The 22,833-nt window shown below is 31.4% G+C and overlaps 1 non-coding gene across 1 annotated transcript; it reads left to right on the top strand.

Moving 5' to 3' along the window:
- Window positions 1-22,002: 22,002 nt before the first annotated feature.
- Window positions 22,003-22,109, top strand: LOC131175157 (small nucleolar RNA R71). The gene has a single exon (XR_009145319.1). It is a non-coding gene; the product is annotated as a small nucleolar RNA R71 (small nucleolar RNA).
- Window positions 22,110-22,833: the final 724 nt, after the last annotated feature.

Genomic DNA, 22,833 nt, shown 5'->3' with positions numbered 1-22,833 from the left:
TATATATATATATACATACACACACACATAAAGCATATATATATATATATATATATATATACATACACACACACATAAAGCATATATATACATACACACACACATAAAGCAGAAAGGTATATATATATATATATATATATATATATATATATATATATATATATATATATATATCAACAACATTAATGTCGACTTGACCTTGACCTTTTTTTTTATAATTTAAATATTTTCCAACGTATTGTTTACACCAAAAATAATTATTTTATTTAATAATTATTTTTAGGTCTAAAAATTAATTAAATTAATTAAATTAATTAAATTTTATTAATTTAATTAATTTGTAGCTTTAGATAATTAATAATTAAATTAATGGTGGTTCTAAAAGAAAGGAGTTGACAGTGGTTTCAAGTAATTCTAAGGAATGGGTAGGTGACTACAAGTAGCTGCAGAACGTGACAAAGTGTGTTCTAGAGTCTTCCAGATACATGTAGGCAGAATTATAAAAGTAAAATACACTGCAACGTGAAAACCCCCCAACAATATCAAACAATAATAACTTAACCAGATTCTAGCAGTCTTTTATCTTTATTTTATTAGTACTTTATTTTTTCAAAGCTCTTATATTTAATTTCAGGCCTTGTATTTTCCTTTTAGGCAATCAAAGCATTCAATTCTAATTCACTTACCTTTAATTACTTGTTATTTATGAGATTGATGAAGTTGCGTACAGTAAAGTTAGTTTTCACATTTGTTTGATTTGAGAAGTCAGAGCGCAATCCAATGTGATATACTCTTAGTATCTGGCATGCTCGTGCAACCAAAAGCTGTGAGATAACTAAATTGCTTCTCAAAAAGGCAATAATTTTTAGCATGCTCAGTGGGACAAAGGTCTCATTTCATTCGGCATTACTGTTATCATTTTCGTTTTTACTGGTAGCATCATGCCTCCAAATACCAAAAGTGGTCTTGGTAAATAAACTATCGATCTTAGGACATGAAGGAAGTCCTGCTACAGAAGGCTCGAACATGCATGTTCCTCTCATGGTTGAATGCCTTAAAGGGAGATCAGGTCCTTAAGAAGAAGAAGTTCAAAATCCATTTACTACAGAAACTGTATGTACCTTATCTATTGATCTAGTTTAAGGGTGAGATGAGATATGTGAATGAATTCTTAATACATTGGAAACTCTTGCATCGACCATCACTGGTATCTTGATGAAAGACATTAAATAGTGGTTAGAAACTCTTAACCAATTAGTGGAGAGAATTGATGCAAGTATGGCAAAAGTGGTTGATAAACTTAATTCCCCAGTTCCAGTACTATCCGATGGCCAAGTCTTTAACATGGCATCCAGTGGCACTAATGAGCTTAGGGGACAATCTCAACCCTGTACCCCCTACGGTAGTGCTGATGGAAGCCGCGCTAGCAGTGAAGAAAGATACCAGCCACCCTACAGGAGAAAAGAACCAGTAGCTAGCAAACCAAGAATAGTAGTGACAAAACTATTGTTCCCACCTAAGTTTTCAGTAACACTAACCTGGTCATTTACTTTAGTGTTTATGATGCAAAGGTAGTTGTAGGTCCTTAAGTGGTATAAGCCTCTCAATAGGCGCAAACTCTTCAAGTGACCTTTGGCTCGGGGGGGGGGGGGGGGGTGTGGTTAATAACTTTAGAGGGATTATATTGTTTGCTATGCAGGATCTCCAAACAATTGCACCAATCCCTCAGATGGCGGCACTTGTAGCTCCAATTCCAGTAGTACCAATAATACCTCAAGTGACTCCAGACTCGGGGGGCAATGGTAACATCATCATCATGGGAACTGATGCCCCTATGGTATAGATTCTTAACATTACAACTCCAATTGATAAGTCCCTAGAAAAGCGAAATTCAATCTTGCAAATGACAGAAGGCAAATTTAGTCTCTAAGTTCCTATAGCTTCTAATGATCAGTTCCTCAGGCCGAAGGAGCCAAATTTGACTTCCAAGAGTATCAGAGAACTCAAGAGGCACCAGCTTAAAATTTCCTTAGGAGGCAATATTAGAGAAATTAATGATCCTATGGTCCAGGTTCCCCATATGACAATTCATGTTGCTCCGATCTTTAAGGTGGCTATTCTTATGACATGATTCTACAAGTCCAAAGTTGTAACACCTTTCAAAAAACCAATGGGATAACACCAAGCGTAAATTAGCTAAGGATGACTCACGACCTCAAATAGCCAACTTTATGGCTTTTTCTAATAACCTTGCAAAAAATGGAATAAATAAAGCCAACATAATGAATACAGTATAATTGAGTGAGCATTGTTGCCACTTATGCAAAATAAATAGAGGAATAATGTGATAAGTAGGCTTCATGGCCACTTTCATTAATAAATAAAAAGCCAAAACACGATTTATTGTTTAATAATTATCCAAGTATTTACATGTATGCTAAATTTATTACATCAAAATATAATGATTACATCATGCAGAAAAATTCTTGGAGGAAGCTTGGAGTCAATAAATAGCTCTAAAATAAGGCTGGATAGACAACTCCCCAGTATTTGATATCGACACTTGACGAGGAAGTGCCAGAGACCTACACTTACATTCTTTGCAAAAATAAGAATAAAGAAATGAACACCTATGAAAAGCACTTGAAGAAATTAGCTCTTTAAGTGTACAATGGTCTTTGGAGATCACAGGTACTTAAAGGAACCTTAACAAGAGTGGATGAAGGCTAAGTGCCTATAAAAGTACATGTAGAGGTATCAGGTTCCAAGTACTTATATAGACACCTGCGAGTCAGTAAAGGTACTTGGTCAACAAAGATTTTGATAGTCTCCTTTGTAATACAAACATTTAGAAAATTGGCTTTTCAATATTTATCCAATTTCTAATACAATAACAAAAACAACTGGCAGGGGAAGCACATAATATAAAGATTCATCTAGTAGGCACAGAAGTGGCAGAAGTATTTACACCAGGTGCTGGCACTTAAATGCAGATGTCGAGGTACTACAGCAGGGGAGCTGGTACCTATAGAGCTATAGATACCTGCAAGGTGGCAGGTACCTGAGTGGGCGCTGGGTACCAGTTGGTACCTATCAATGAGAGGAGAGTATAATGCCATCTCTACAAATACAAAGGATATGATTATCATTCCTAAGCAATAATAATCAAGCAAGAAACATAGGTTTTGACATACAAGTTCAAAATACAACACTTATATTTAATAGATACAGACAATTAACAGGTACCTGCCAACTTATTATAGGTACCAATCAACATACTGTAGGTACCGATCAATATACCATAGATTCTGACCAATATACTATAGTTACCTAAGTAGGTAGTTGCAAAATTCTGAAATCTAGGAATAATCAACAAGACCCATTCAAAATTCTCCAATGCTACATGATAGGACTACATCAAAGAAGTGATAGAAATTTTCAATTTACCTAAAATCAAGAGAAACAAGAACACAAGTGCCATTAACTAGTGACCAAAAGCTGCGAATAACGACCGATGTTTGAGATGATGCCATCGATGGTGAAGAGTGACCCGATGAAACTAGTGAAGGGAGAATCGCACGGCGGTGAAACAACGTGGATCTAGTAGGAAAATCAATCGCCAAAGCTTGCCCAAATGGCAATAGAGTGCTATTCTATTCGAGGGATATGACGATCGGCAAGACAACGATGATGGGGCACCAATAAGGTTAGAGGAACAATCGAGGAAAATGATCGGAATTGATAGCTTGTTGGCAAGGAGACTAGAATCTCATGGTGATAGTGCACCAAATGGGAGAGAAAGGAAGGAAAAGAAAAAGAGAGAAAGAGAGAGAAAGAAAGGAGAGAGAAGAAAAAAAAAAATTTATTGGTTTCTCTTGGTTGGATAGTGGTAAGTGTGATAATGAAAAAAAAAAAATAAATTAGCTTTGAGTGGCCCTTGGAAAGGTAAATCTGCAGTAATTAAGAGGTTTGTAGTAATTAGAATTCTACGGGAACAATGATTTGCAGTGATTAGAGTTCTACAGAAAATTGAACTCTTATTGGATAGAGTTAGTTTAAAATTCAAATTTCCAAGAAGATCATAAGGAATACTGGATTATTTTTTGAATTTTGAACAGCAAGAAGATGAGTTAGAACCAGTTCTTGTCCACTCAGAATGGCTTAGTCAACCAATCCAGGTGCAGGGGGCAATTATTTACACCAAAAATAATTATTTTTTTTATTAATTACTTTTAGGCCTAAGAACTAATTAAATTAATTTTTTTTTGTAAAATTAATTTAATTAATTTTATTTTATTAATTTAATTAATATGTGACCTAAGATAATTAATAATTAAATTAATGATGGTTATTGGATGGTCATATGAAAAAAAGGAGTTGACAACATTTTCAAGTGGTTCCAAGCTATTCTAAGGAATGGGCATATAACTACAAGTAACTACAGAATGTGACAAAGTGTGTTCCAAAGTCTTCCAGGAGTCTTCCAGATACTTATAGGCAGAACTATAAAAGTCAAATATATTGCAACATAAAAAATCCCCCAACAACATCAACCAACAATAACTCAATCAGACTCTGGTAGTCTTTAATATTTATTTTATCAGGCTTTTATTTTTCTAAAGCTCTTGCATTTAATTTCAAGCCTTGTAATTTCCTTTTAAGCAATCAAAGCATTTAGTTCCAATCCACTTGCCTTTAATTTACTTGTTATCATGAGATTGACGAAACTGTGTATAATAGAGTCGATTCCCACAATTGTTTGATCCAATAAGTTAGAGCACAATCCCAAATGATATATTTAATATTTGGCATGTCCGCAAAACCGTAAACTGTGAGACAACCAAATTGCTTCCCGAAAAAGAAAAATGTATGATTTGAATTTTCAACCTCTAATTGAAGGGTACAACATGAATTTTTTTTAATCCAAAAATAGGAAAATGGTTGAAATTTTTTGCTCTAGTTTATTAGTTCTTCTAATTTTAAGATATTTTTATGGTTGAATTATATCAAATTACTTTTTATACATTTAGTGGTAATAACTTATTATTTTTATCAAATTTTGATTAAAGATATCATAATTAGAGTCCCAATTAATATTTTCAGTTATTAAATTATTAAAAATCGATAAATGTGACTCAATTGAAATCAATATATATTTTATTTTTATTATAATAAATTAAAAATTCATAATTTACTAAAAGTAATGGTAATTTCAATAACTTTGGATGACTAGTTCTAAAAATAAAGTCCTAAAATCAGAATCTGGAACCATTTTTCTAACGTTATATTTAGAACAAGGAAATAATAATTTTCAATTCACAGAATATAAAAATAAAAAAGTTAACAAAATTAATAATTACTCATATTTAAAAAAATTTAAAGAATAGAAATATTTTAATAAAAATAAAATAATACTTCTGAAAAAATTTATAATAGTAAAAAAAATTATTATCTCAAAAGAAAGCTGGGTGTGTTTAAAGAGAACTAATTCTTTTTTTTTTTTTTTCCTTTCAATTTTGTTAAACTCTGTAAATATTTACTTTCTGAAAATAGTAAATTAAATAATATTTCACTAAATTTTATTTTATTATTATTTTTTTAAATTTACTTGAAAGGTAATGAATTAAAATATAATAAAAATATGAAGCATCTTTCTTTTCAAAAACCAATCAATCGATTACTTTTCAAAAATATATGGAAATTTTTGTAATTTATTTGGCTTGCACAGTTGTACCCTGAAAATGATAATAGTGAAACACAACAGAAGATAATTTTCGAGGTTTCACTTAGCTATCTGTAATCTAAGGGAAGAAATAATGAGAAAGACAAAAAAATAAATTTAATAATTACAATTGTCTTCTATTTTGGTTGGTTAAAAAATAATTTAAAATTTATTATTATTTAAAATTTTTTAATTTGATTAATTAAATTAGTTTCCATTTAAATCCAAATTGTAATATATTAAGAAATATTGTCTATATTAAAAAAAAAAGAATGGTATCTTACGCTAATAACATGGCTTAACAGCATTGAATCTATCGCTAATCTAGTCTAATTCATCACTAATAATTTTTAATTACTCATATCCTTCGGTAACAGTGCTTAGCAATGATGTTTTATGCAACAAACAAAATTTGAAAATAAATTCAATTTTTAGTGTTATTATAATTAATATAAAAATAAAATTTTGTGTTATAAATTCATATTTATGATGGATGTCAATTTAGATTTTTAATAAATCAATTTGTCTTTTTTATAAGTCTATTTTAAGGAATAATTTGTATCCTATAAATAGGAGTTTTCTTAACTCTATAGTGATCATCTATAGACTCATCTTCTATCAATATAATAAAGTTCTCTCTACTTTTTCTTATCTTTGATTGTTGTTATTTTATAATACGTAATTTTACCATTCTAAGCACTTGTTTTGAAATAGACTTAAGGTATTTCCTTCTTTCTTCATCATGGCAAACCTTGCAAAACTTGAATTTGTGGCCCTTGATATTTTGGGCAAGAATTATCTGTCATGAATTTTAGATGTTGAAATTCACCAAGATGCAACAGGTCTTGGAGACAGCATCAAAGATAAAAATCAAGCATGAAAACAAGACTGTGCCAAAGCAGCATTTAAGGCTATAAGATTTTAAATCAATTAGTGAGTATAATTCTGCTATGTTTAGAATAATATCTCAGTTAAAATTTTGTGAAGAGACTTTTAACGATAATGATGTGTTAAAAAAAACATTATCCACCTTTCATGCCTTGAATATGCTCATGCAGCAGCAATATCGAGTGAAGAGTTTTTAGAAATATTCTAAGCCAATTTCATGCCTTCTTGTGGCTGAACAAAATAATGAATTGTTAATTAAAAATCATGAAAGTTGACCAATTGGTTCTACCCCATTCCCTAAAGTGACTACTTATTATTATAGACATGGAAGTGGTCATAGCCCTAGTCATGACCGTAGTTGAGTAAGAAATATGCATTTTAATCGTGGTGATCATATTTGTAATTCATCAAATTATAAGAATATGTCTCACCATCATAAGTGGAAAAAAATGATGAGAAACCAGAAACAAGACAGTATAAAAGTTCAAAATAAGTATGCTATTGGTGTGGTGTGAAAGGACACTGGTCACGTGCCTATCATACACCAAAATATCTCGTTGATCTTTATCAAGCATCATTAAAAAAGGAAAGATCAAAATGCAGGAGAAAATTTTATTTTAGAAAGTGATGATGTTGATATTGATATAAGATACCTGGATATAACAGATTTCTTTGAGCATCCTTAAAGAAAAATTGATCATTTGATTAGTGATGGGACTATCCATTAAGTCATTGAAATGCTTTTATTTTTGTCTGATTATCTTAGTTAATATTGTCATTACATGTTATTTTTTATATTTTACTTAAGGTATTTTTGTCATGTCATATTAATAATATTATGATGTTTTATTTTGGTAATGATTTTTTTTTTTAAAGTCTTACTTTATCTATTTCTCATATTGTATTTCCTTTTCTTTTTCTTTTGAAGATAATATGGATATAGATAGTTCAAAGTTTATGTTTGGGTTAAAGTTAAATGATGAAGATATGTGTCTAATTAACAACGCAATTACATATACCATATTTAAAAATAAAAAATAATTTTCTCATTTGCTTATGGAAAAAGCAAATGTTAACACAATATCTAGTAGTGCAAATTTAATTGAAAGCTCTAGAAGAGCCACCATATTTCTACCTGAGGGAATAAAACTCATAAACAATGAATTGTTTTCTTTCCAAGTCTCAAAGAAATTTATTAAGTTTCAAAGTTATCAACTGAAATGGATACCATAGACACTAAATGAAATGAATGTTAAATATCTTTGTGTTACTGATAATATCTCAAGTAAGAATTTTGTATTAGAAAAACTACCCACTTTGTCTTTTGGCTTTTACTATACAAAAATTAGTACAATTGAAGCACATCATATTGTAAACCAGAAGTTTACTGATCTAAACATTTTTATACTTTAGCATAATTGATTGGGACATCATGGATCCATAATGATGAGAAGAATAATTGAAAATTCACATAACCACACTTTAAAGAACTAGAAAATTCTTATAACTAACGACTTTTCTTGTGTTGCTTGTTGTCAAGGTAAAATGATTATTAGACCATCACAAACAAAGGTTGGAATTGAATCCCTTACATTTCTAAAATGTATCCATGGGGATATATGTGGACCTATACAGCAACCTAGTAGGGAATTTAAATATTTTATAGTCCTAAAAAATGCCTCTTCAAGATGGTCACGTGTGTTTATTATCAACTCAGAACTTGGTATTTGCAAAATTGCTACAATTTCCATATTATCCAATTAAATCTATTTGCCTTGATAATGCTACATAGTTCTCATCCCATGCTTTTAATGAATATTGTTTATCAATTGGAATAACTATTGAACATCCTGTAGCATATGTTCATACACAAAATGACCTAGCAAAGTCATTTATAAACATCTCTAATTGATAGCAAGATCATTACTTTTGAGAACAAAATTACCCATTTCTGTTTAGAGTCATGCTATTTTTCATGCAGCAGCATTTGTTCGTCTCAATCCAACAAATTATCATAAATTCTTCCCATTATAATTCGCTTTTTGTTATGAACAAAATATTTCTCATCTAAGAAATTTTTAAATGTGCTATATATGTGCCAATAGCACCACCACAACGCACCAAGATGGGTCCTCAAAAAAGGTTAGGCATATATATTGGATATGAATCACCCTCCATTATTTGCTATCTTGAACCATTGATAGGAGATTTATTTACGGCTCATTTATCTTGGTCCTTGTGTAGCCATATGTGAACAAGAAGTTCAAAAGATCATTCATTTGTAAAAAATAGCAAATCAAATGTCAAATGCATTTACTGATTCAAAAAGAATAACCAAATCACCTATACCAGCTACAAATATTCCAGTTCAGATTAATATCCATTCATTAGTGCTATTGCTAATGAATCTAAAGTACGTTTGAAGCTTGGTAGACCATTGGATTCTATAGATAAAGATCCTAGAAGGAACAAAATAACAAATAATGAAAATAACACTATTAAAGAATCAAATGAAAAGGATCAAGATATCATTAATCATCAAATTCTTACACAAATAATTCTTGAAGAAATTCATATACCTGAACCTCAAGAAATGAGGAGAAATCAATAAGTTTTGTTAATGTAGGGAGAAATTTAAATCGAATGGCAATAATAATCGATGATGTTTTTGCTTATACCGATGCACTTGATATTGTAAAAGATAGTGAGAATCTTAAAACTTGATCTTTCGAAGATTGTAACAAAGATATGATTGGCTGAAATGGAAAGATGCAATTCAATCATAATTGAATTCACTTGCAAAATGTGAAGTTTTTAGACCTATAGTCCAAACAACAAAGGGTGTGAAACTAATTGGATGTAAATGGGTTTTTGTGCGAAAACAAATTGAGCATAATGAAATTATAAGATATATAGGATGCCTTGTGCACAAGGTTTTTCGCAAAGACTTGGTAATGATCATGAAGAAACATATTCTCTTGTATGGATGTAATTACATTTTGATATCTCATATGTTTGGCAATACAAGAAAGCCTTGAAATGCATTTGATGGATGTGGTTACAGCCTATGGCAATATAGGAAAGCCTTGAAATGCATTTGGTGGATGTGGTTACAGCCTATCTATATGGCTCATTTGATAGTAACATCTATATGAAAATCCTCAAGTATTTAAATTGCCTGAAGCATATAAGTAAAATTCCTAGGAAATATATTTAATTAAATTACAAAGATTTTTGTATGGCTTAAAGCAATCTTGACGCATGTGATACAACAGCCTTAGTGCATATCTGGTTAAAGAATGCTATATAAATGACCCAATTTATCCATGTGTTTTTATAAAGAAATCACTATCTGAATTTGTTATTATTGCTGTATATATTGACAATATAAATCTCATTAGAACTCCAATAGAGTTCTAAAAGATAGTGAATTATTTGAACAAAGAATTGGAGATGAAATATCTTAGAAAAACAAAATTTTATCTCGTCTACAAATTGAACATTTACCAAAAGGAATTTTTGTTCATCAATCTACCTATACAAAAAAAAGATTTTGAAACAGTTTTGTATAGATAAAGCACACCTATTAAGTACCCCATTGGTTATTTGATCATTAAATGTGAATAAAGATCTATTCAGCCTCAAGAAGAAGAACTCCTTAGTTCTAAAGTACCATATCTCACTGTAATCGATGCACTTATGTATCTTGTCACTACTACAAGACTGGATATAGTCTATTAATATGCTTGCAAGACTGGATATAGTCTATTAATCTCAGGATATTAATATGCTTGCAAGATATAGTTCCACTCCTACTCGGAGACATTGGAGTGGAATTAAGCATATATAATGATATTTAAAGGGAACAATTGATATAGATCAAATCTAATTGGTTATGCAGATATAGGGTATTCATCTGATCCACAAAAAAGCAAGATTTAAAATAGGCTATTTATTCATTTGCGGCTATATCATGGTGATCTACAAAAAAAAATCTATACTTGCTACTTCTTTAAATCATGCAAAAATAATAGCAATTTATGAAGGAAGTTGAGAATACATTTGGTTGAGATCCATGACTCATTTTATTTGAGAGAAATGTTGCTTATCTTACAATAACATACCCACAGTATTATATGAAGATAATGCAACATGCATAGCCTAGTTAAAGGGAGGATTCATTAAGGGAGATATAACGAAACATATTTCACCAAAGTTCTTTTTCACACATGATATTCAGAAGGATGATGATATCGATGTGCAACAAATTCATTCAAGTGAAAATCTGGCAGATTTGTTCATCGAGTCTTTACCAACTATAACATTTGAGAAAATGGTATATAAGATTGGAATGCGTTGGCTTAAGGTTTTAAAAACAGATCTTCATGAGGGGGAGTTAAATTATTAGGCACAAAGAATACGATAGATCGAACAAAGTGGTGGGAGTTTAAAGGAGTAAAGCAAGTCAAGTTTAAAAATGAGCTTCTCGAGTCCAAAGCATGGAAGCTGGATGTGGAGGCCAATGGTATATGGATACAGAAGGCATCAAAGATTAGAGAAGTAGCTAGAAAAGTACTAAGAGAGTCTAGAGGACATGAACCACCCTCAAAAGAGAGATGGTGGCGAAATAAGGAAGTATAAAAGGCAGTGAAGAGAAAAAGGGAATGGTATAAGAAATTACCTAAGTGTGATAATAAATAGGCATATAAACAGTACAAGATAGTAAAGAAAGAGGCAAAAAAGGCAGTTAGTCAATCAAGAGCACAGGACTTTGAAAAGTTATATGAAAAAATTGAAACTAAAAAAGGGGAGATAGATATTTATAGATTAGTAAGGAGGAGAAAAAAAATGTTAAGATCTCAATCAAGTTAGGTGCATTATGGATAAAGAAGGAAAAGTGTTGGTGAAAGATGAGGACATTAAAGAAAAATGGAGAAATTATTTTGATGATATCTTTAATAATAGTTAAATTGGTAGTAGCGTGGATGTAGACTATAGAGTAATAGAAAAGAATGTGAATTATACTAGAATTTTTAGAAGTAAAGGAAGCGCTTAAGAGAATGAAAGTGGATAAAAGCTGTGGACCCAATGGAATACCAATTGAAGTGTAAAAGTGTTTGGGAGGTATGAGAGTGGCATGGTTAACTAAATTATTTAATAAGATTCTAAACTAAAAGAAAATGCCTGATAAATGAAGGAGGAATATTTTAGTACCTATTTTTAAAAATAAGGGAGATATACAGAGTTGCTCAAACTATAGGAGAATTAAAATCATGAGCCACACTATGAAGTTGTGGGAGAGAGTTGTGGAACATCGACTATGTCATGACACTTCTATCTCTCCCAATCAATTTGGCTTCATGCCCGATCGTTCAACTAGGGAAGCGGTCTTTCTCATTAGAAGCTTGATAGAGAAATTTAGAGATGTGAAGAAAGATCTACACATAATTTTTATCGATTTGGAGAAGGCTTATGATAATGTTCTAAGAGATGTCTTATCAATAGTGTTAGAATAAAAGAAGGTATCTATTAGGTACATACAAGCATTAAAAGATATGTTTGAATGAGCAATTACTATTGTGCGCATAGTGGGAGGGGACACAAGAGATTTTCCTATCTCAGTTGGATTACACCAAAGTTCAGCTGTAAGCCCTTACCTTTTTACATTAGTTTTAGATGAATTGACGAAACATATACAAGAGAGTATCCCTTAGTTCATGATGTTTGCGGATGATATAGTTCTGATAGATGAGACACGAGAAGGAGTCAATAGAAAGCTAGAGCTTTAGAGAAGTACTCTAGAGTCAAAGGCTTTAAGTTAAGTAAAATGAAGGCAGAATCATGCATTACAAGTTTAGTGAAGGCTGAACTGATGAGGAAGGAGTTAATTTGGATGGAGTGATACTGCCCCAAAGTAATCACTTTAAATATCTCAGCTCAATCCTTCAAGTAGATGGGGGATGTAAGGAGGATGTTAGTAATCGGATTAAAGCCAGATGGTTGAAGTGGAGAACTGCCACGGGAGTTTTATGTGATCGCAATATTCCCAATAAGTTAGAAGGAAAATTTTACAGTACAGTCATACGACCAGCCATGTTATATGGTAGTGAGTGTTGGGCACTGAAGGAATCATATGTGTCTAAGATAAGAGTTATAGAGATGAGAATGTTGAGGTGGATGAGTAGCCATACTAGACTAGATAAAGTCCGTAACGAAAGTATTAGAGAAAAGGTATGAATGGTGCCAATTGAGGATAAGTTGAGAGAAGCGAGATTGAGATGGTTTGGTCATTTGAAGCGTAGACATACGGAGGCTCCAGTTAGACAAGTAGAGCACATTAGGTTAGAGGATAGAAAGAAAAGAAGGGGTAGACCTAAGCTGACTTGAAGGAGAGTAGTACAACATGACCTAGAAGCATTACATATTTTTGAGAATTTAACCCAAAATCGTTTAGAGTGAAGAAAAAGAATTCATATAGCTGACCTCAAATTTTTGGGATAAAGGCTTAGTTGAGTTGAGTTGTATGATTTTTTTCTCACTAGGTTCAAGGGGAAGTGTTATAAATCCATAGTTATGATGGATGTCCATCAGATTTCGATGAATTTATTTATCTTCACCGTAAGTCTATTTAATATTTCATTTAATATTGTATCTTTTGGGGTATAGTTGGTATCCTATAAATAGGGGCTTCCTCAACCCTATAGAGATCATCTTTAAACTCATCTTATATCCGCAAGATAAAGTTCTCTCTACATTTTTTTATTTTTGATTGTTGTTATTTTATAACATTTTGATATTATTTTAATAATAACTTTACTTATACAAAAATCCTACTATAATTCTTAATTTAGAAGTTTGATAATTCCATGGGATAATTAATTTATTAAAAATGGTTCAATATATTAAAATAAAATGAATAAAATCTTAAACACTGAATCTCACTTTCACTAATTTATTTTTTTAATTATTCTATATATTACAAACTTATACTATTAAATTTTAATTAATAAAAAGTAACTGTATGTGCTTCAAAAATTAATAAATTCAAATCAATTATTTGACAATTTATGAATCTCAATTCTATTTTGACTATAATTTTGTGTCAAGACTTATAAAATCTTAATACCATAAATAGCTTTTATAAAAATAACTCTTAATTATATAAAACAAATCTCTTAATTAATATATTTATAAGTAGTTCACTAAACATTTAAGAAAAGAAAAAGTTTCTTGAATATGTGAGCGAAAAATAAACTTCACAAATAAATTTCTATATAAAGGTATTTGAATCCTTTTTATTCATTAGCTTTTATAATTTTCTTTTCCTTTCCTTAATTTTATGCATTGAGTTATTATTAGTATTTTTATACTGATTTTGATATTATGGTCAAATGACATATATGATTGAAGTTTGTTTAAAAGAACTATAACCTATATTCAATCATAAGTTTATGTAAAAATCTAAATTAATTTTACTGAAAATTTGCCAAACAATATGTATATATTAAAATTAATTATTTTATAAAATATATTAAGTAATTATATCTATTTTAAAATGTTATTAATTATAATTAAACATAAAAAAATTATAAAATATTAATTCTAATTTAATAGCTATAATAAACAAAGTAAGACAAACAATTTTAGTTTTGTGATATTAAAATAATATTTTTATCTTTTAAAAAAATTATTCTTTAATGATATGCATATGATTTTCATTTTATTAATATTTTACTTTATTTCTACAACAGTATCTACGCACACACAAATATATCTACCCATCCCATAACTAATTTTATTATATACAAATATTTTACACCATTCTAAATTCTACCTATAATTATCATTTTATATATGAAAATATTAAAAATAAAAATATTGTTCGTCAAGAGCTTTTTTTTTACATTTAATAATATAAAAAATATTATAATTATATTTGAAATGCTAGAAACTCCAATTATTTAATTTCCATATTAGGATACATCAGTGATCCCTTCAGTCCCTTTCTCCTTTGCATTAGCCCTGACATTAATTGGAGCAGGATGTATTCGCTATTGTGGTGGCATAATAGAAGCCTGTGACTCATGTTTCGCTGCTGCATCTTTGTTTGTGCCCTTCGTTAAAAACCATGTAAAAACAAATAATTTGCAGGCATAAATTTGTAACTCACTAAAATAATGGCATAAATAATTGACCAGGGTTTCAATTTATAACCGAGTGATATTGGGTTTCAATGGACACCCATTTTTGTTATGGTCTTGTTCCCTACATAAGGAGCTTGTCATCTTTACACCCTTCTTAGAATATTTTCCTATCTTCCTTGGCTCATCCTTATCTTTTCTTCTATTCTTCTTTGGTCTTGTTGGTTATTTATTAATTACAAGTGGCTTAGTTAGTTTCCTATTCTCTTTCCTCATCTTCATTCCACTAACTAGTTGAATACATGCACCATATTTTGTCATGTAATACTCCTTTACGTAGTACATGGAGATCACCATCTTGGCGAGGATTCTACCTCTTGAAGTTATTTTAGGGCATATATGAACTTCATGGTTACCTCAGTTTGTTGAACCCTTTTGGGGATGTTTAATGCTCCGATTAAGGCTTATGTTCACATATTAGAGGCCTTATAACTCTAGTTGTGTTAAGAGTTATGCCCTTAGAGTATGACGTGCCCAATTTTTATCGAGCACTTCAATTTTTTTCAATTTTTAGCCATTTATATGTTTCTTTGACATAGTTATTGCTACCAAATTACCAAATCACCATTTGAGAAGGCAGGAGTTCATTTAGGCTTTCAAATGAAAAATTCATTATGAGCCCTCGGAGGTGAATTTTCCAACGGATACCTCTTGGAAAATTTAGAGAGGGTTATTTTATGACAAAATTGAACTCGAGGATGACCTCAGTTGGTCATGCCCTTTTAGGGATATTTAAATCTCTGAGTAAGGATTTTGTTGATGTATTACAGGCTTCATAAATCTAAGTGTGTCAAGAGTCATGCCCCTTGAAGTATGACAAATCCGTTCATTACCAACATGCTTCAATTTATTGCAATAATTTGGCCATTTATGTGCTCATTTGAGGCTGTTATCAACTCCAAATCGCCAAATCACAACTTTTGGGTAGTATGAGTTCATCTAGGCTTTTAGTTAACAAATTTGTTATGAGCCCTTGGAAATAAATTTTCAAAGAGGTATTTATTGGAAATTTAAGGGCTATTTCAAGGTAGATTTGAATTAAAAGATGATGATTGTTGGTCGACATGTTTAGGGCTATGAGTAAGTTTTTTGTTGATATATAACAAGTCTCATAACTCCAATTATATCAAGAGTTATGGCCCTTGAAGCAAGACGTGCTCTTTTTTACCGACACGCTTTAATATTTTACAAGATTTTAGTCATTTATATGCTCTTTTGAAGTAGTTATGGAGTCTAAATTGCCAAATCACCATTTTGGGGTAGTAGGAATTCATTTAAGCTTTTACTCAACAAATTTGTTTCAAGCCTAAGGAGTTAATTTTCAAAAGGATAACCATTGAGAAATTTAAAGGGCTTATCGCGAGGCATATTTGAATTAGAAAATGATGTCATTTGGTCAAGCCCTTTTGGGGATCTTTAGGGATCTGAGTAAGATTTATGTTTATATAATTATAAAGATTTATGTTGATATAATTATAAGCCTTATAACTCCAATTGTGTCAAAGTTATGGTCCTTGGAATACATCATACCCATTGTTTACCGATGCACTTCAATTTTTTTTATTTATAATATTTTAGCCATTTATGTGCTCCTTTGACGTGTTATCGACTCCAAATTGCTAAATATTCATTTTGGAGAGACAGGAGTTCATGATATAGGCTTTCAGTTGGCAAATTCATTTTTAGTTATTAGAGGCCAATCATACTACTTGGAAAATTTAAGGGGTCATTTCGAGATAGATTTTGAATTAGAAAATGATCTCAATTGATCAAGCCATTTTGGGCTGTTCAGGGCTCTAAGTAATTTTATGCTGATTTATTATAGACCTTATAACTCCAATTATGTCAAGATTACTTAATGTTGTCAAATGCACCAATTAAATAAAATACTATACTAAATTAACTAACTTGTAGCAAGAGCAAGCAAAGGTCGATCCCATAGAGAATGATTAACCAATTAGCAAGGTGAACTCATGTACTCATCTACACTAATAATAAAAAAAAAATAGGGAGTTTTGAATTTTAGTAATTCTAAGGAAACTAAACTAGGCCAATTAAACTAAAAGGTAAAAGTATGCAAATCACTAACGATGAAAGTGATAAGAGTGCAACTAAGACAAATAACACAATATGGTAAACGACTGAATAGAGAGATATGTATCCACCATGGAAATTAACTATCAATCATTGACACTAATGTAATAATTCATTCAATTAAACAAATTGGCTGTAGAAACTGAACAAGCATCAATTTCCATATCTCTCCTTGCTTATTAGATTAATCGAAACAATCATCTAATTAACCCCTAACCAATTGAACAATCTTAGTCAAGCACAAGATTTAGCTCAATGATAGGTTTAACATACTAGAGAAACATGAACAATTCTAGATAATAAATACAGAACAAGCAGCATAATCATTTAACCTAGACTATCAAACTCTAAGCAATATGATGAATTCACACAATATCGCCGTGCTATTGATGTAAAGTTAATCAAGTAGTTACGAATTTAATCAACTAGACTAGCATTAGAAATACATGAACAATTAAGTAGTAGGCCACCTAAATAATTAAACATGCCATCTTTTCATGAATTATAAGAGAAACATATATATTCAAGTGAAGAAAATAATGATTTTATTGATAGCTCAAAATAGTCTCATAATATTTATTCAATGGTTTCAACAATCCTCTTTACTAAACAAGCAGACTACTCACTCATGATAACAATAGAAAACACATTCAAAATAACAAAAACAAAGAAGAACATGCTCCCTTTATGAATGGAATTACAACAACTTAAATCTAATATTAATGATGATGCCACACACTCCAAAGGGAAGCACAAGCGTTCCGTAAGCCAAAGAAGAAGAAGAAATCACACCAATAACTAGATCAAGTAATTAACACCTTTGAATGCAGAAAGAAAGAATTTGGCCACTATAAGTAGAAGGGAATTGATGAGCTCCAGATCTATATTTTAGACCTTTTTTTATAGAGAAAAACAGGTTAACTAAGACCTAGATCTAATTTGAAGTCCTAAATGCAATCTGACTTCATTCTCTCTTAAGAATCCTAGTTAAAATAGGAAAACAGGTTAGTCACCTTATATAGATTTGCCACTTGCACTATCTTGGGGACCCACATACCTATATTTTATTTATTTTGGTCCTTAAATAAAATAATTAAACTCACCAATTAAGGCCCTAACTCTTGGTTCCACATAACTCAATATAAAAAGCCCAAACATACCCAACATGCGACCTTCAATGTGATCTGGCCCAATTGCACTCATTTTCCATATAACACCTCAAAATATGTTAATTAAGGTCCATCTAAGCCCATAAGGTCAGATTCAAACTCTAAATAGCGTATCACATACAAACTCCATTAAAGCTGTCCAAAGAAGCTCAATGTGGGTTGATGTCCAAATCTATTCGTCTTCACCATTAGCCATCAAATATCATGAATAGGACTCCTCTAAGCCTATTTTGTCATTGGATAAGTCCTTATTAAAATTGCACCTTCATATGCCTTAAAATGCTTAATGTATGCTTTGCTCTTTTTTTTTTTATGCACAATTCACCTCTTTATGCTTCAGAAGCTCTTCCATGTTCTTGTAAACACGTAAGAACATCAAAACAAGCATTAACAAGCTAATTAAACAAGAAATAAACTCAAAAGTCTAAGTGTGCATTCATAAAAATATGACATTATAAGCAACTATCAAATTCCTCCACACTTAGCTTTTGGCCATCCTCGATCAAAACTAACTAAAACCTAGAACAATGACTCAATCTATACTTCTTAAGATTATAAAAAACAAGCATATCATAAGCATGTACATAAGCAAGCTCTCTAAGTATCATAAATATCATATAAAAAAAAAATCTCTTCACATGCATTAGAACTTCACTTAACATAACAATCTCATCAAAAAAACTAAACATACCAACATGGAGGATCCTCACATAGGCACAAGAATCACTCCATCTCTCATGTGTTTGGGATAAAGTGTTTGCTCTCAAAATTCAATTCATGAACATGACCAACCATAAGCTTGCTTGTTCATCTCATCTCTACTACTTACATTATATGCATATCACAAATCAAAAGGTCTTTATCAAGGTTGTAATGAGGCTAGGGTAAAGGTATGGAATAAAGGATAAATAATTTTAAAAATCAAAGAAACTATTAGAGCATTCAAATATTTAAACTCATGAAACATGCATATCACATTAAAATCATAGTTCTTCAACTTTCACCATAAACTCACTAGTTCTTTCTTTCCTTTCTTTTGCTTCTTTTCATTCTTGTTTTTGTTCACCCTGAACTTACAATGAGAATTCAGCTTGTGTTCCTTGCATATGTATGAGAGTCATATCACCTTATTTACATGCATGCATACATACATACATACATATATATATATATATATATATATATATATATATATATATATATATATATATATATATATATATATATATATATATATATGTATATATATATATATATATTACATTTTCACAACTCTTTACTTTTGGTTTTTCTTTATGCACATGAAATAAAAGAAACACAAGCTGTACATTAAGAGTATAACATAATCACTTTACAACTTTTTGTCCATATGAACCAACCATAACCCATCCTATCACATATTCAAATGCTCCACTAATCCTAAGGTTGGGGTAGAAACATTTGTTTTACGGGCCAAAGCTTGTACTATAGTTAAATCACAAAGAATAGTAACAATGTAGGCTTAACATTGACTCACTAATGGGATAACTCTCAGTTGTCAATAGGGACAACTCTCAATTGTGAATAGATTGGCTATTTAAGCTCAAGTGGTTACTCCTAATTTGCCTTCATCATTTTCATGGATGCATATATCAATTTAATCTCAATAAGATTAGAAGCAAGTTTTAGAGATACAATATCCATGAATAAATATCGCACATAATAAGAAATAGAGATTGACACAATTGTCTCAATCTTAGGCTTAAAAGCTCACATAAGGGCTATTGATCCACCATGTTATCATATTCAACCTTTTAATTCAACTACCACATGCAAAAAGACTAAGTTGTAATTTAACTCATTCACTTTATCCATTCTCTCATCAAGCTCGATCAATCCATACTCATAACATACCTAATCTCATTAATCTTAAAAAGCACACACAAAAGACATAACATGTAGGCACCAAAAATTTGAAAAGAAAATGCAAAAAAGACATTAACTCCTCCCCTACACTTAAAACTTGTATTATCCTCAATGCAAGGGAAAGGAAAAGAAAAACAAAACATAAAAGTAAAGAGGATAACGAAAGCAAATATGATTATTGAAGATCCTTGGGTTGCCTCCTAAGCAACGCATTTGTTTAAAGTCTCATGCTCAACTTCAAGTTTTTCCTCTCATCCAACATCAAGGAAATACAAAATCTCCTCCATCTCTTCACCAATGGCAAGCTCCCTTTTGAATTGGTGATACTTTCTTTTTTCAAATAATGGAAAAGGTCCACCTTTAATGGGTCCTCATCACCTAACTCACATATCTCATCAGCACATCATTAATAACATCTAGGTGAGAAACAGAATGCACATCACTAAGATATCACATGGCATCAAAAATATTAAACCTGCAAATCTCACCATCAAATTCCATGGTAAGTGAACCATCACGCACATCAATCTTTATCCTAGATGTCTTAAGAAAAGGTCTACCTAACAAAATTAGAGATGAACTATAAGAATGATCATCCTTCATGTCAAGAACATAAAAATTAGTAGTAAAGACCAATTCATTCACTTACATTAAAACATCCTCAATCACACCATCAGAATATACATTTGACCAATTAGCCAATTGTATGATAACACTAGTATTTTGCAATGGTCCCAAATTTAATGAAACACATATAGATCCATGCATGACATTTATAAATGCACTTAAATCTAACATAACTCTTTCAAATCTAGTGTTACCAATCTTGCAAGAAATAAAAAAAATATATGGATCTTTGTACTTGAGGGAAAGCTTCTTTTGTATGATAGCTGAAACATTCTCTCCCACACTTACCTTTTCATTACCTCTCAACTTCCTCTTGGAAGTGCACAATTCTTTTATAAATTTGGCATAACTAGACACTTGCTTAATAGCATCCAAGACAGAAATGTTTACTTCCTCTTTTCTGAACATATTAAGAATCTCCTTCTCCTCCTCATCTTTCCTAGACTTTACAAATCTACTGGGGAAGGGGGTGAAACTTTAAATTCAGTATTAGAAGCAAGAGGTGTTACCTTAGATGATGAAGATGATGCATTGACCTCTTTGGATGGTTCAAGCTCCTTTTCTACTTTTTTTGCTTTCTTTTTTTTCTATGGTCCTTTTTGGTGGTTCTTCCAAATCTTGACCACTCCTCAATATAATTGTACTAGAATTTTCTTTTGTATTAATAAGAGTTTGGGAAGTAAGCTTACCTGACCCTTGTGTTTCTAATCTACTCACTAAAGAAGCCAGTTGGCTCATTTGATTCTCCAAGTTTTGAATACTAGTCCTTGTCTCTTTTTGGAATTGTAAAGAATTGGATGCAATTGTTATGACCATATCCTCAAGTGGAATACCTTGGCTTTGAGATGGCGTAGCTGGTAGCCTTTGGTGGTATTGTGGTTATGCTTATTAGAAACCTAGAGGACCATTAGGAAAGTTGTTCCTTTAAACTTAACCACCATAGCTCAAATTGGGGTGATCTCTTCATCCTGGATTATATGTGTTAAAGTAAGAATCATAACTCCTTTTTAGCTATCTAGGATATCTACCCATAGCACTGACTTGCTCAATTGGCTCATCTTGCAATGTTAGGCACTTGTTAGTTGCATGCCCTTGTAGTGAGCAAATTCCACATTTTTTGACTTACTACACATTACCTACAACCAATTGGCTCACAATAGAGGTAAGATTGGCTATTTGATTTTCTAAAGAAGAATGACTTACCTCACTCACTTTCTTTTGTGGTGCTTCACACTTAGTGTTAAATTGTTGAGAATTGGCTGCCATATTTGCAATCAAGTTCCTAGCAGCTTTAGGTGTCTTATCAACCAAGGCACCACCACTTTCAATATCAATCATGCTTCTATCAGTTTAGAGAATCCCTTCATATAAGTACTAGATGAGTAGCTAATCACTAATTTGATGACGGGGGCAACTAGCACACAATTTCTTAAACCTCTCCCACTACTCATGTAACGTCTCTCCATTGTACTGCATGATGCCGCAAATTTCCTTTCTTATATTGGTAGCTTTAGAGGCAGGGAAGTATTTATCTAAGAAAAGCCTCTTCATGTCATTCCATGAGGTGATGGATCCTGGTGATAAGTAGTAGAGCCAATCCTTAGCTAAATTGACTAGAAAGAAAGCACAAGCTCTAAGCTTGATTTGCTCTTTAATGATCCCTATTGGTTTCATGGTAGAGCACACCATATGCAACTCCTTTAAGTGCTTATGAAGGTACCTGCAAGACCATAGAAAGAAGGCAAAAGATGTATCAATCAAGATTTCAATTCAAAAAGCACCATTAAAGTTGGTTACTCAATACACAATTATTTTTTTATTAGTGTTAGAAGTGGCCAACTCCTTTATAGTAGGATTGTCATTTTGATTCACAACCATTTACAAGTGAAAACAAGCTGCACATGGTGAGTTTCCATGGCTGCCGAAATGGTGTTTCACCATTAATCCATCAAACCTCAAAACTTCCTCAATAAAACAACTCACTACAACATCCACTCAAAGTTTAATGAAACAAGAATGGAAAATACTCACTTACCACTTTTGCAGCTTGATCAAAACCTTACTAAACTTCTTAAAATTGCTATCAAACTCTTCCTTGCAAGGTGAGGATTAACTTTAATGAAGGAACCTAGTGAAAATGGTGGCTTAAGGTTGGTTGCATGAAGCTCCTTCAAGCTCGGCCATGGAGGTTTTTCTTTCAAATTATTTCGGCTAGTTGTCCCAAGGA

This window comes from Hevea brasiliensis, chromosome 16 (assembly GCF_030052815.1).
Source record: "Hevea brasiliensis isolate MT/VB/25A 57/8 chromosome 16, ASM3005281v1, whole genome shotgun sequence".
In the NCBI taxonomy this organism is placed as follows: domain Eukaryota; kingdom Viridiplantae; phylum Streptophyta; class Magnoliopsida; order Malpighiales; family Euphorbiaceae; genus Hevea; species Hevea brasiliensis.
The sequence above is the reverse complement of the archived record's forward strand: the minus strand, read 5'-3'. Positions and strand labels throughout refer to the sequence as shown.